Genomic DNA, 11,430 nt, shown 5'->3' on the forward strand with positions numbered 1-11,430 from the left:
GAGGATATATAACACAATTTTTGACTTCGTAGCTTTGTTTGGACAGGTTAGAAGGTGAACATATCAAATCCCCGCCCGTAACCCTGGTGCCGGGGCGGAGAGGGGGGTTTGAAGGTTCCATTTTTCGGTTTTTCAATTATATCTCGGAAACTATGCGTTTTAGGGACATGGCCACTTATACAAAATGAAAAGCGATTTAATTTGTTACAAGGTTTATTCAGTCAAGTTTTTCGATATCTTGTATAGTTTTTGAGATATCCGCTCTTCAAGGTTTATTTAGAGCTCTCATTTTTATCTTAATTATTTACATCAGTGAAGCTGCTAGCCCGAGATTGGTATCGTTTTCGTATAAATCGGGGGTGCTGAATTCATTTATGGTATCAACATTGACACCATTCCTAAGTAATAACAAAATTAAAAAAAAATTTTTTCTAACTCTTCACGCTTAAACCGCTGAACGGATTTCGTTGAAATTTGGTATAGAGATAGTTTGAGTCCCGGGACAGTACATAGGATAGTTTTTATAACCAGTCAACTTTTGAGGGTGTGAAAAGTGGGGTGGAACTTTGTATGGGAAATCAATAAGCTCTGAACCGATTTAAATAATATTTGGGATGGTCTACATGTTCGATTTAGTTGAAATTAATACCAAACATGACTTCAAACCTAAACTTCATCATCATCATCATCTCAGCCGATAGACGTCCACTGCTGGACATAGGCCTCCCCCAAGGCTCGCCACTCCGACCGATCCTGTGCCGCTCGCAACCACCGAATTCCCGCGACCTTCACCAGGTCGTCGCTCCATCTCGTTGGAGGCCTACCGGCAGTTCGTCCTCCGGTACGCGGCGCGGACGCCACTCCAGAACCTTCCGGCCCCACCGGCCATCAGTTCTGCGAGCAATGTGCCCCGCCCACTGCCACTTAAGGTTTGCAAAACCTAAACTTAAACAGTATTAACCTCAGGAATTCAACTTGGGCGAAGAAGCGAATTCCCCTCACACCAAATTTCACACCTTCAAAGTATGATTTTTGAGATAAAAACTATCTTATGTCCTGTCTCGGGACTGAAAACATCTCTATACCAAATTTCAACTAAATCGGTTCAGCGATTTAAGTGTAAAGAGGAGTTAAAAAAAAGGTATTTGTTTAAAGCTTATACCTATGTTTTTACTTCGGAATGGTGTCAATGTGATACTATAAATGAATTTGGCACTCCCGATTGATACGGAAACGATACCACACATGGCCTAGTAGCTTCATTAATGTAGATATCAAGATAAAATTTAGAGCCCCAAATAAACTTTCAATAGAGAATATCTCTGAAACCAGTGTTGGCCGAACGCTAATGCCATTAACCATTAAAAATTAACAATTAAAAAGGTTAATGGCCATTAACCATTAGCCATTTAATTCGGATTAAAGTTAATTCGGATTAAAGTTAATTCGGATTAAATTTTTGAGACATTAATGGCCATTGAAGTTAATTCGGATTAACTTTAATTCGGATTAACTTCAATGGCCATTAAAGTTTCAAAAAATTTATTAGAATTACTCTCAATTGCATCAACGTCTAATAAAATTACATTCGTGATATTTTAAAATGAGACAGCAAAATGACCCTGACTGAACCCTGGCAGTAGTAGCAGTACCTACCTACTACCTAGTAGAATTCTGGTTTGGTGCAACACAGACATACGCGGTTTTGGTCATTTAAATCGTCTTGATGAGCACTTCGGAGAGCCGTACCCACGATAGAGCTGATGCTGAACCCTGGCAGTACCTAATGGATCTAAGGTTTGGTGCAACATAGGCACACGCTGTTTTAGTCATCCGACTCGTCTTGATGAGCACTTCGGAGAGCCATACCCATGATAGAGCTGATGCTGAACCCTGGCAGTACCTAATGGATCTAAGGTTTGGTGCAACATAGGCACACGCTGTTTTAGTCACCCGACTCGTCTTGATGAGCACTTAGGAGAGCAGTACCCATAATGGAGGTGATGCTGAACCCTGGCAGTACCTAGCGGAACTAAGGTTTGGTGCAACATAGGCACACGCTGTTTTAGTCATCCGACTCGTCTTGATGAGCACTTAGGAGAGCAGTACCCATGATAGAGCTGATGCTGAACCCTGGCACTACCTAGTGGATCTAAGGTTTGGTGCAACATAGGCACACGCTGTTTTAGTCACCCGACTCGTCTTGATGAGCACTTAGGAGAGCGGTACCCATGATAGAGCTGATGCTGAACCCTAGCAGTACCTAGTGGATCTAAGGTTTGGTGCAACATAGGCACACGCTGTTTTAGTCACCCGACTCGTCTTGATGAGCACTTAGGAGAGCAGTACCCATAATGGAGCTGATGCTGAACCCTGGCAGTACCTAGTGGATCTAAGGTTTGGTGCAACATAGGCACACGCTGTTTTAGTCACCCGACTCGTCTTGATGAGCACTTAGGAGAGCAGTACCCATGATAGAGCTGATGCTGAACCCTGGCAGTACCTAGTGGATCTAAGGTTTGGTGCAACATAGGCACACGCTGTTTTAGTCACCCGACTCGTCTTGATGAGCACTTAGGAGAGCGGTACCCATGATAGAGCTGATGCTGAACCCTGGCAGTACCTAGTGGATCTAAGGTTTGGTGCAACATAGGCACACGCTGTTTTAGTCACCCACTCGTCTTGATGAGCACTTAGGAGAGCAGTACCCATGATAGAGCTGATGCTGAACCCTGGCACTACCTAGTGGATCTAAGGTTTGGTGCAACATAGGCACACGCTGTTTTAGTCATCCGACTCGTCTTGATGAGCACTTAGGAGAGCAGTACCCATGATAGAGCTGATGCTGAACCCTGGCAGTACCTAGTGGATCTAAGGTTTGGTGCAACATAGGCACACGCTGTTTTAGTCACCCGACTCGTCTTGATGAGCACTTAGGAGAGCGGTACCCATGATAGAGCTGATGCTGAACCCTGGCAGTACCTAGTGGATCTAAGGTTTGGTGCAACATAGGCACGCGCTGTTTCCGTCATCTGACTCGTCTTGATGAGCACTTAGGAGAGCGGTACCCATGATAGAGCTGATGCTGCACCCTGGCAGTACCTAGTGGATCTAAGGTTTGGTGCAACATAGGCACGCGCTGTTTAGGTCATCCGACTCGTCTTGATGAGCACTTAGAAGAGCAGTACCCATGATAGAGCTGATGCTGAACCCTGGCAGTACCTAGTGGGTCTAAGGTTTGGTGCAACATAGGCACACGCTGTTTAGGTCGTCCGACTCGTCTTGATGAGCACTTAGGAGAGCAGTACCCATGATAGAGCTGATGCTGCACCCTGGCAGTACCTAGTGGATCTAAGGTTTGGTGCAACATAGGCACGCGCTGTTTTGGTCATCTGACTCGTCTTGATGAGCACTTAGGAGAGCGGTACCCACGATAGAGCTGATGCTGAACCCTGGCAGTACCTAGTGGATCTAAGGTTTGGTGCAACATAGGCACGCGCTGTTTTGGTCATCTGACTCGTCTTGATGAGCACTTAGTAGAGCGGTACCCATGATAGAGCTGATGCTGAACCCTGGCAGTACATAGTGGAAGTAAGGTTTGGTGCAACATAGGCACGCGCTGTTTTGGTCATCCGACTCGTCTTGAGGAGCACTTAGAAGAGCAGTAACCATGATAGAGCTGATGCTGAACCCTGGCAGTACCTAGTGGATCTAGGGTTTGGTGCAACATAGGCACACGCTGTTTTAGTCATCCGACTCGTCTTGATGAGCACTTAGGAGTGCAGTACCCATGATAGAGCTGATGCTGAACCCTGGCAGTACCTAGTGGATCCAGGGTTTGGTGCAACATAGGCACACGCTGTTTTAGTCATCCGACTCGTCTTGATGAGCACTTAGGAGAGCAGTACCCATGATAGAGCTGATGCTGAACCCTGGCAGTACCTAGTGGATCTAAGGTTTGGTACAACATAGGCACACGCTGTTTTAGTCACCCGACTCGTCTTGATGAGCACTTAGGAGAGCAGTACCCATAATGGAGCTGATGCTGAACCCTGGCAGTACCTAGTGGAACTAAGGTTTGGTGCAACATAGGCACACGCTGTTTTAGTCATCCGACTCGTCTTGATGAGCACTTAGGAGAGCAGTACCCATGATAGAGCTGATGCTGAACCCTGGCACTACCTAGTGGATCTAAGGTTTGGTGCAACATAGGCACACGCTGTTTTAGTCACCCGACTCGTCTTGATGAGCACTTAGGAGAGCAGTACCCATAATAGAGCTGATGCTGAACCCTGGCAGTACCTAGCGGAACTAAGGATTAGTGCAACATAGGCACACGCTGTTTTAGTCATCCGACTCGTCTTGATGAGCACTTAGAAGAGCAGTACCCATGATAGAGCTGATGCTGAACCCTGGCAGTACCTAGTGGATCTAGGGTTTGGTGCAACATAGGCACACGCTGTTTTAGTCACCCGACTCGTCTTGATGAGCACTTAGGAGAGCAGTACCCATAATGGAGCTGATGCTGAACCCTGGCAGTACATAGTGGATCTAAGGTTTGGTGCAACATAGGCACGCGCTGTTTAGGTCATCCGACTCGTCTTGATGAGCACTTAGAAGAGCAGTACCCATGATAGAGCTGATGCTGAACCCTGGCAGTACCTAGTGGATCTAAGGTTTGGTGCAACATAGGCACACGCTGTTTTAGTCACCCGACTCGTCTTGATGAGCACTTAGGAGAGCGGTACCCATGATAGAGCCTTACCACCTACCTTAGATCCACTAGGTATTGCCAGGGTTCAGCATCAGCTCTATCATGGGTACTGCTCTCCTAAGTGCTCATCAAGACGAGTCGGATGACCAAAACAGCGCGTGCCTATGTTGCACCAAACCTTAGTTCCACTATGTACTGCCAGGGTTCAGCATCAGCTCCATTATGGGTACTGCTCTCCTAAGTGCTCATCAAGACGAGTCGGGTGACTAAAACAGCGTGTGCCTATGTTGCACCAAACCCTAGATCCACTAGGTACTGCCAGGGTTCAGCATCAGCTCTATCATGGGTACCGCTCTCCTAAGTGCTTATCAAGACGAGTCGGGTGACTAAAACAGCGTGTCCCTATGATGCACCAAACCTTAGATCCACTAGGTACTGCCAGGGTTCAGCATCAGCTCTATCATGGGTACTGCTCTCCTAAGTGCTCATCAAGACGAGTCGGATGACTAAAACAGCGTGTGCCTACGTTGCACCAAACCTTAGTTCCGCTAGGTACTGCCAGGGTTCAGCATCAGCTCCATTATGGGTACTGCTCTCATAAGTGCTCATCAAGACGAGTCGGATGACTAAAACAGCGTGTGCCTATGTCGCACCAAACCTTAGATCCATTAGGTACTGCCAGGGTTCAGCATCAGCTCTATCATGGGTACTGCTCTCCTAAGTGCTCATCAAGACGAGTCGGATGACTAAAACAGCGTGTGCCTATGTTGCACCAAACCTTAGATCCATTAGGTACTGCCAGGGTTCAGCATCAGCTCTATCATGGGTACTGCTCTCCTAAGTGCTCATCAAGACGAGTCGGATGACTAAAACAGCGTGTGCCTATGTTGCACCAAACCTTAGACCCACTAGGTACTGCCAGGGTTCAGCATCAGCTCTATCATGGGTACTGCTCTTCTAAGTGCTCATCAAGACGAGTCGGATGACCTAAACAGCGCGTGCCTATGTTGCACCAAACCTTAGATCCACTATGTACTGCCAGGGTTCAGCATCAGCTCCATTATGGGTACTGCTCTCCTAAGTGCTCATCAAGACGAGTCGGGTGACTAAAACAGCGTGTGCCTATGTTGCACCAAACCCTAGATCCACTAGGTACTGCCAGGGTTCAGCATCAGCTCTATCATGGGTACCGCTCTCCTAAGTGCTTATCAAGACGAGTCGGGTGACTAAAACAGCGTGTCCCTATGATGCACCAAACCTTAGATCCACTAGGTACTGCCAGGGTTCAGCATCAGCTCTATCATGGGTACTGCTCTCCTAAGTGCTCATCAAGACGAGTCGGATGACTAAAACAGCGTGTGCCTACGTTGCACCAAACCTTAGTTCCGCTAGGTACTGCCAGGGTTCAGCATCAGCTCCATTATGGGTACTGCTCTCATAAGTGCTCATCAAGACGAGTCGGATGACTAAAACAGCGTGTGCCTATGTCGCACCAAACCTTAGATCCATTAGGTACTGCCAGGGTTCAGCATCAGCTCTATCATGGGTACTGCTCTCCTAAGTGCTCATCAAGACGAGTCGGATGACTAAAACAGCGTGTGCCTATGTTGCACCAAACCTTAGATCCATTAGGTACTGCCAGGGTTCAGCATCAGCTCTATCATGGGTATGGCTCTCCGAAGTGCTCATCAAGACGAGTCGGATGACTAAAACAGCCTGTGCCTATGTTGCACCAAACCTTAGATCCATTAGGTACTGCCAGGGTCCAGCATCAGCTCTATCTTGGGTACTGCTCTTCCAAGTGCTCATCAAGACGAGTCGGATGACTAAAACAGCGTGTGCCTATGTTCCACCAAACCTTAGTTCCGCTAGGTACTGCCAGGGTTCAGCATCAGCTACATTATGAGTACTGCTCTCCTAAGTGCTCATCAAGACGAGTCGGGTGACTAAAACAGCGTGTGCCTATATTGCACCAAACCTTAGATCCACTAGGTACTGCCAGGGTTCAGCATCAGCTCTATCATGGGTACTGCTCTCCTAAGTGCTCATCAAGACGAGTCGGATGACTAAAACAGCGTGTGCCTACGTTGCACCAAACCTTAGTTCCGCTAGGTACTGCCAGGGTTCAGCATCAGCTCCATTATGGGTACTGCTCTCATAAGTGCTCATCAAGACGAGTCGGATGACTAAAACAGCGTGTGCCTATGTTGCACCAAACCTTAGATCCATTAGGTACTGCCAGGGTTCAGCATCAGCTCTATCATGGGTACTGCTCTCCTAAGTGCTCATCAAGACGAGTCGGATGACTAAAACAGCGTGTGCCTATGTTGCACCAAACCTTAGATCCATTAGGTACTGCCAGGGTTCAGCATCAGCTCTATCATGGGTACTGCACTCCTAAGTGCTCATCAAGACGAGTCGGATGACTAAAACAGCGTGTGCCTATGTTGCACCAAACCTTAGTTCCGCTAGGTACTGCCAGGGTTCAGCATCAGCTCCATTATGGGTACTGCTCTCCTAAGTGCTCATCAAGACGAGTCAGGTGACTAAAACAGCGTGTGCCTATGTTGCACCAAACCTTAGATCCACTAGGTAGTTCCAGGGTTCAGCATCAGCTCTATCATGGGTACTGCTCTCCTAAGTGCTCATCAAGACGAATCGGATGACTAAAACAGCGTGTGCCTATGTTGCACCAAACCTTAGTTCCGCGAGGTACTGCCAGGGTTCAGCATCAGCTCCATTATGGGTACCGCTCTCCTAAGTGCTCATCAAGACGAGTCGGGTGACTAAAACAGCGTGTGCCTATGTTGCACCAAACCTTAGATCCACTAGGTACTGCCAGGGTTCAGCATCAGCTCTATCATGGGTACCGCTCTCCTAAGTGCTTATCAAGACGAGTCGGGTGACTAAAACAGCGTGTCCCTATGATGCACCAAACCTTAGATCCACTAGGTACTGCCAGGGTTCAGCATCAGCTCTATCATGGGTACTGCTCTCCTAAGTGCTCATCAAGACGAGTCGGATGACTAAAACAGCGTGTGCCTACGTTGCACCAAACCTTAGTTCCGCTAGGTACTGCCAGGGTTCAGCATCAGCTCCATTATGGGTACTGCTCTCATAAGTGCTCATCAAGACGAGTCGGATGACTAAAACAGCGTGTGCCTATGTTGCACCAAACCTTAGATCCATTAGGTACTGCCAGGGTTCAGCATCAGCTCTATCATGGGTATGGCTCTCCGAAGTGCTCATCAAGACGAGTCGGATGACTAAAACAGCCTGTGCCTATGTTGCACCAAACCTTAGATCCATTAGGTACTGCCAGGGTTCAGCATCAGCTCTATCATGGGTACGGCTCTCCGAAGTGCTCATCAAGACGATTTAAATGACCAAAACCGCGTATGTCTGTGTTGCACCAAACCAGAATTCTACTAGGTAGTAGGTAGGTACTGCTACTACTGCCAGGGTTCAGTCAGGGTCATTTTGCTCTCTCATTTTAAAATATCACGAATGTAATTTTATTAGACGTTAATCCAAATTGAGAGTAATTCGGATTAATTATTTGACTTTCATGCCCATTGAAGTTAATCCGAATTAAAGTTAATCCGAATTAACTTCAATGGCCATTAACGTCTCAAAAATTTAATCCGAATTAACTTTAATCCGAATTAACTTTAATGCAATTGGTTAATGGCGGAACTAATGGTTAATAAAATTGATCAATGGTTAATTAAAATTAACAATTACGGCCAACACTGTCTGAAACTATTCAAGATATCGAAAAATTTGACTGAATTAAATTTGTAGCAAATTTAATCAGCTTTCGTTTTGTTTAAGTAGTCATGTCGCTAAGACGCAAAGTTTGCAAGATATAAGTGAAAAACCGAATTTTTGTGTGGGGAAGGAATCACACACACTTACATTTTTTCTATACTTTGGGCTTGAAGGTAGATCACATTATATTAGTTCACCCCTAAACATAACTTACTTGCGCTCGCGCACCCTCTAAGAACACTCGACCAACCCGCTATAAATCCACCCGTGTCGACATGTCGGCATGTCGATATGTCGATGTTCGATAGTCGATAGTTGACGGCATCGGCTGCCGCACGCACTACTTATAATTGCTCGATGTCTCGCTTTGATATTATGTTATGTGATTAAAACATGTGCCATTAGTTACGCTGTTGATGTAGGCTTTCTATGCAAATTTAACTGCTTGGCCTAAGCTCAAAAAATATTCGTAGCCGATACAAACTTTCAATCCCTATATAACCCCTTTGAGGGATGAGGTTCAAAAATGCAGAAACCATTTATCTTGTTTTCTAATTCTTTGTTTAAGAGGGGGCTAACGCAAAGTTCCAGTTTTTATATTGAATTTTTACATGTATTAATCAAGGGGGAAAATGCCATGAAAGAAATCACTCGGAAACTAGACTATATTTGCGAGGGGAGACTCCGAGCAAAACTGTGTAAGTTGGCTCAATAGAAAAAAACCGGCCAGGTGCGAGTCGGACTCGCGCACGAAGGGTTCCGTACCATTACGCAAAAAACGACAAAAAAATCACGTTTGTTGTATGGGAGCCCCACTTAAATATTTATTTTATTCTGTTTTTAGTATTTGTTGTTATAGCGGCAACAGAAATACATCATCTGTGAAAATTTCAGCTTCAAGGTTCAAGAGATACAGACTGGTGACAGACGGACAGACGGACGAACGGACAGCGGAGTCTTAGTAATAGTATCTTATTTTACCCTTTGGGTACGGAAGCCTAAAAATTATGACAACATTTCTAATTTTCATTTATTTTCAATTGTAGGTATATCGTTACTCTGCATACTATAGCAGCAGTATAATTATTGTAGTATAAAAAAGCTACATAATTATCTTGGCTAATAGGAAAGCGGCCCCTGGCAAAGGCCGAAACGCTACGTAGAATAAGAAGAAAATATCTAGTATATAAAATGACCAGCAAAATTGTAATCAGAAGTATACTTTCAGATTTATTGAGTTAAAACGTTAAGCCACGCAATCGCCAAATTTTTTATGGCATGTTTTGTGCGGGGCGCCCGCCGTATCTTTTTTTCTAATTTCCTGACTTTACGCCCCCTCCTAATTACGAAGTTTCATATTCCTTACTTCAAAAATGTCGCTCCCGATACAATTGAACCCCTTAGGGGACGAACTTTGAAAAACACTGAAATTGCTTTTCTAGTATTCCAGTAACACTTTTCTTGTATAGGCTAGATGACAAATTTTCACGGTCGATCAGGTTTATTTTTAGGATCACATGTCTATATAGGACCCATTGCATTTAAGCAATACAATAGTAATTTGTGCAACAAGAGAGGAAAGTTGGTTTTTCTTGCGAGTGTTTATTTTGAGTCCCGAGAAAGCGAAAGATTCTAAGGTAGAATCTTGAGCGTAGCGAGGGACTCAAAAACACGAGATGTAAAATAACTTTGCTCTCGTACTATGAAGTTCATGGCCTTAACTAAATTAAAAAGCTACATTGCTTCACTCCCTGGAGTGAGGAAAGTCGCACTGCGTGCTGAAGTGCGTCCAGGGAGTGACGAAAGTAGGCTTGTTCGACCTGCTGAGGTGAAAAAGTCAGAAATGATAGTCAAAGCCCGACAGTCGTACTTCACTCGCAAAACGCTTCTAACAAAACGATCATTGAACGTGACGTCAAGTTCACTGAGAGCCCATTTTGAATGTATGGACAAAATAAGAAAATTACGTTTTTGTCGGTGAATTATTGCGTTTATGTATATAGTTGCTGTACAATAGTTTTTTGGATAAAATGCAAGGAATCGAATGGTACCCTTATTTTTTTTCCTTTTTCGAAGTTGAAAAATTACTTCAATTTTGAAAGTTGCAAGTCCTGTATTTTTGTACTTATTATTTCCATATATTATTCAACATGTGTCATTATCCTATTCTTTTTATTATGTCTTTATAAGAATTGTTCTCGATATAAAACGATCGAAGTGGTCGCCATGGCCGAAATCGGCCGGAAGGATCATTATCATCATCATTTTTAACCGACTTAAAAAAACGGCGGAGGTTCTCAATTCGTAGGAATCTTTTTTTTCATTTATTAAAGTAAAAAACTAATGCGATAATGTTTAAAATAACTACTTACATATAATTACTAAACTGACTGACGCCACGCGACATTCCCATGGGATCTTTAAAAAAATGTGTACCTACCTACATTATCGAGGGCGAATAATTAATTAAGTAATAAATTGGAAGATTAAACAAAATGAACAAAAATGATATTATTTATGATAGAGTACATATAAGTAGCAGATTTTATTTAAATGTAAAATAATTAATTAATTATTTGGCACATATGTAAATAATAATATGTATAATTTTAGATTAAATAAGTATGTTTCCCTATGTGGAACTATGTTGCCGTGCCCTAACAGGGCGTCACATGAACAGCTTATATTTAAGAATACCTGTACCTGCTATGTGATATGCAATAAATGATTTCAATTTCAATTTCAATAAGTGGGATACAACTTTGTTCCTACCCACATAGCTTAATTTGAACAATATAATTATTGAGCTTGAGCTAGCCTCTCGATGTGCAGTACCGTATCATGGTAGACATACTGGCTTGAAACTGTCAGTTCTAACAAAAATATCTCTACTTATATCTAATGAGCTGTATAGACGGTTCACGGTTAAGATAAATCGCAAATGC

The sequence above is a fragment of the Cydia strobilella genome, chromosome 13 (genome assembly GCF_947568885.1).
Source record: "Cydia strobilella chromosome 13, ilCydStro3.1, whole genome shotgun sequence".
Lineage (NCBI taxonomy): Eukaryota > Metazoa > Arthropoda > Insecta > Lepidoptera > Tortricidae > Cydia > Cydia strobilella.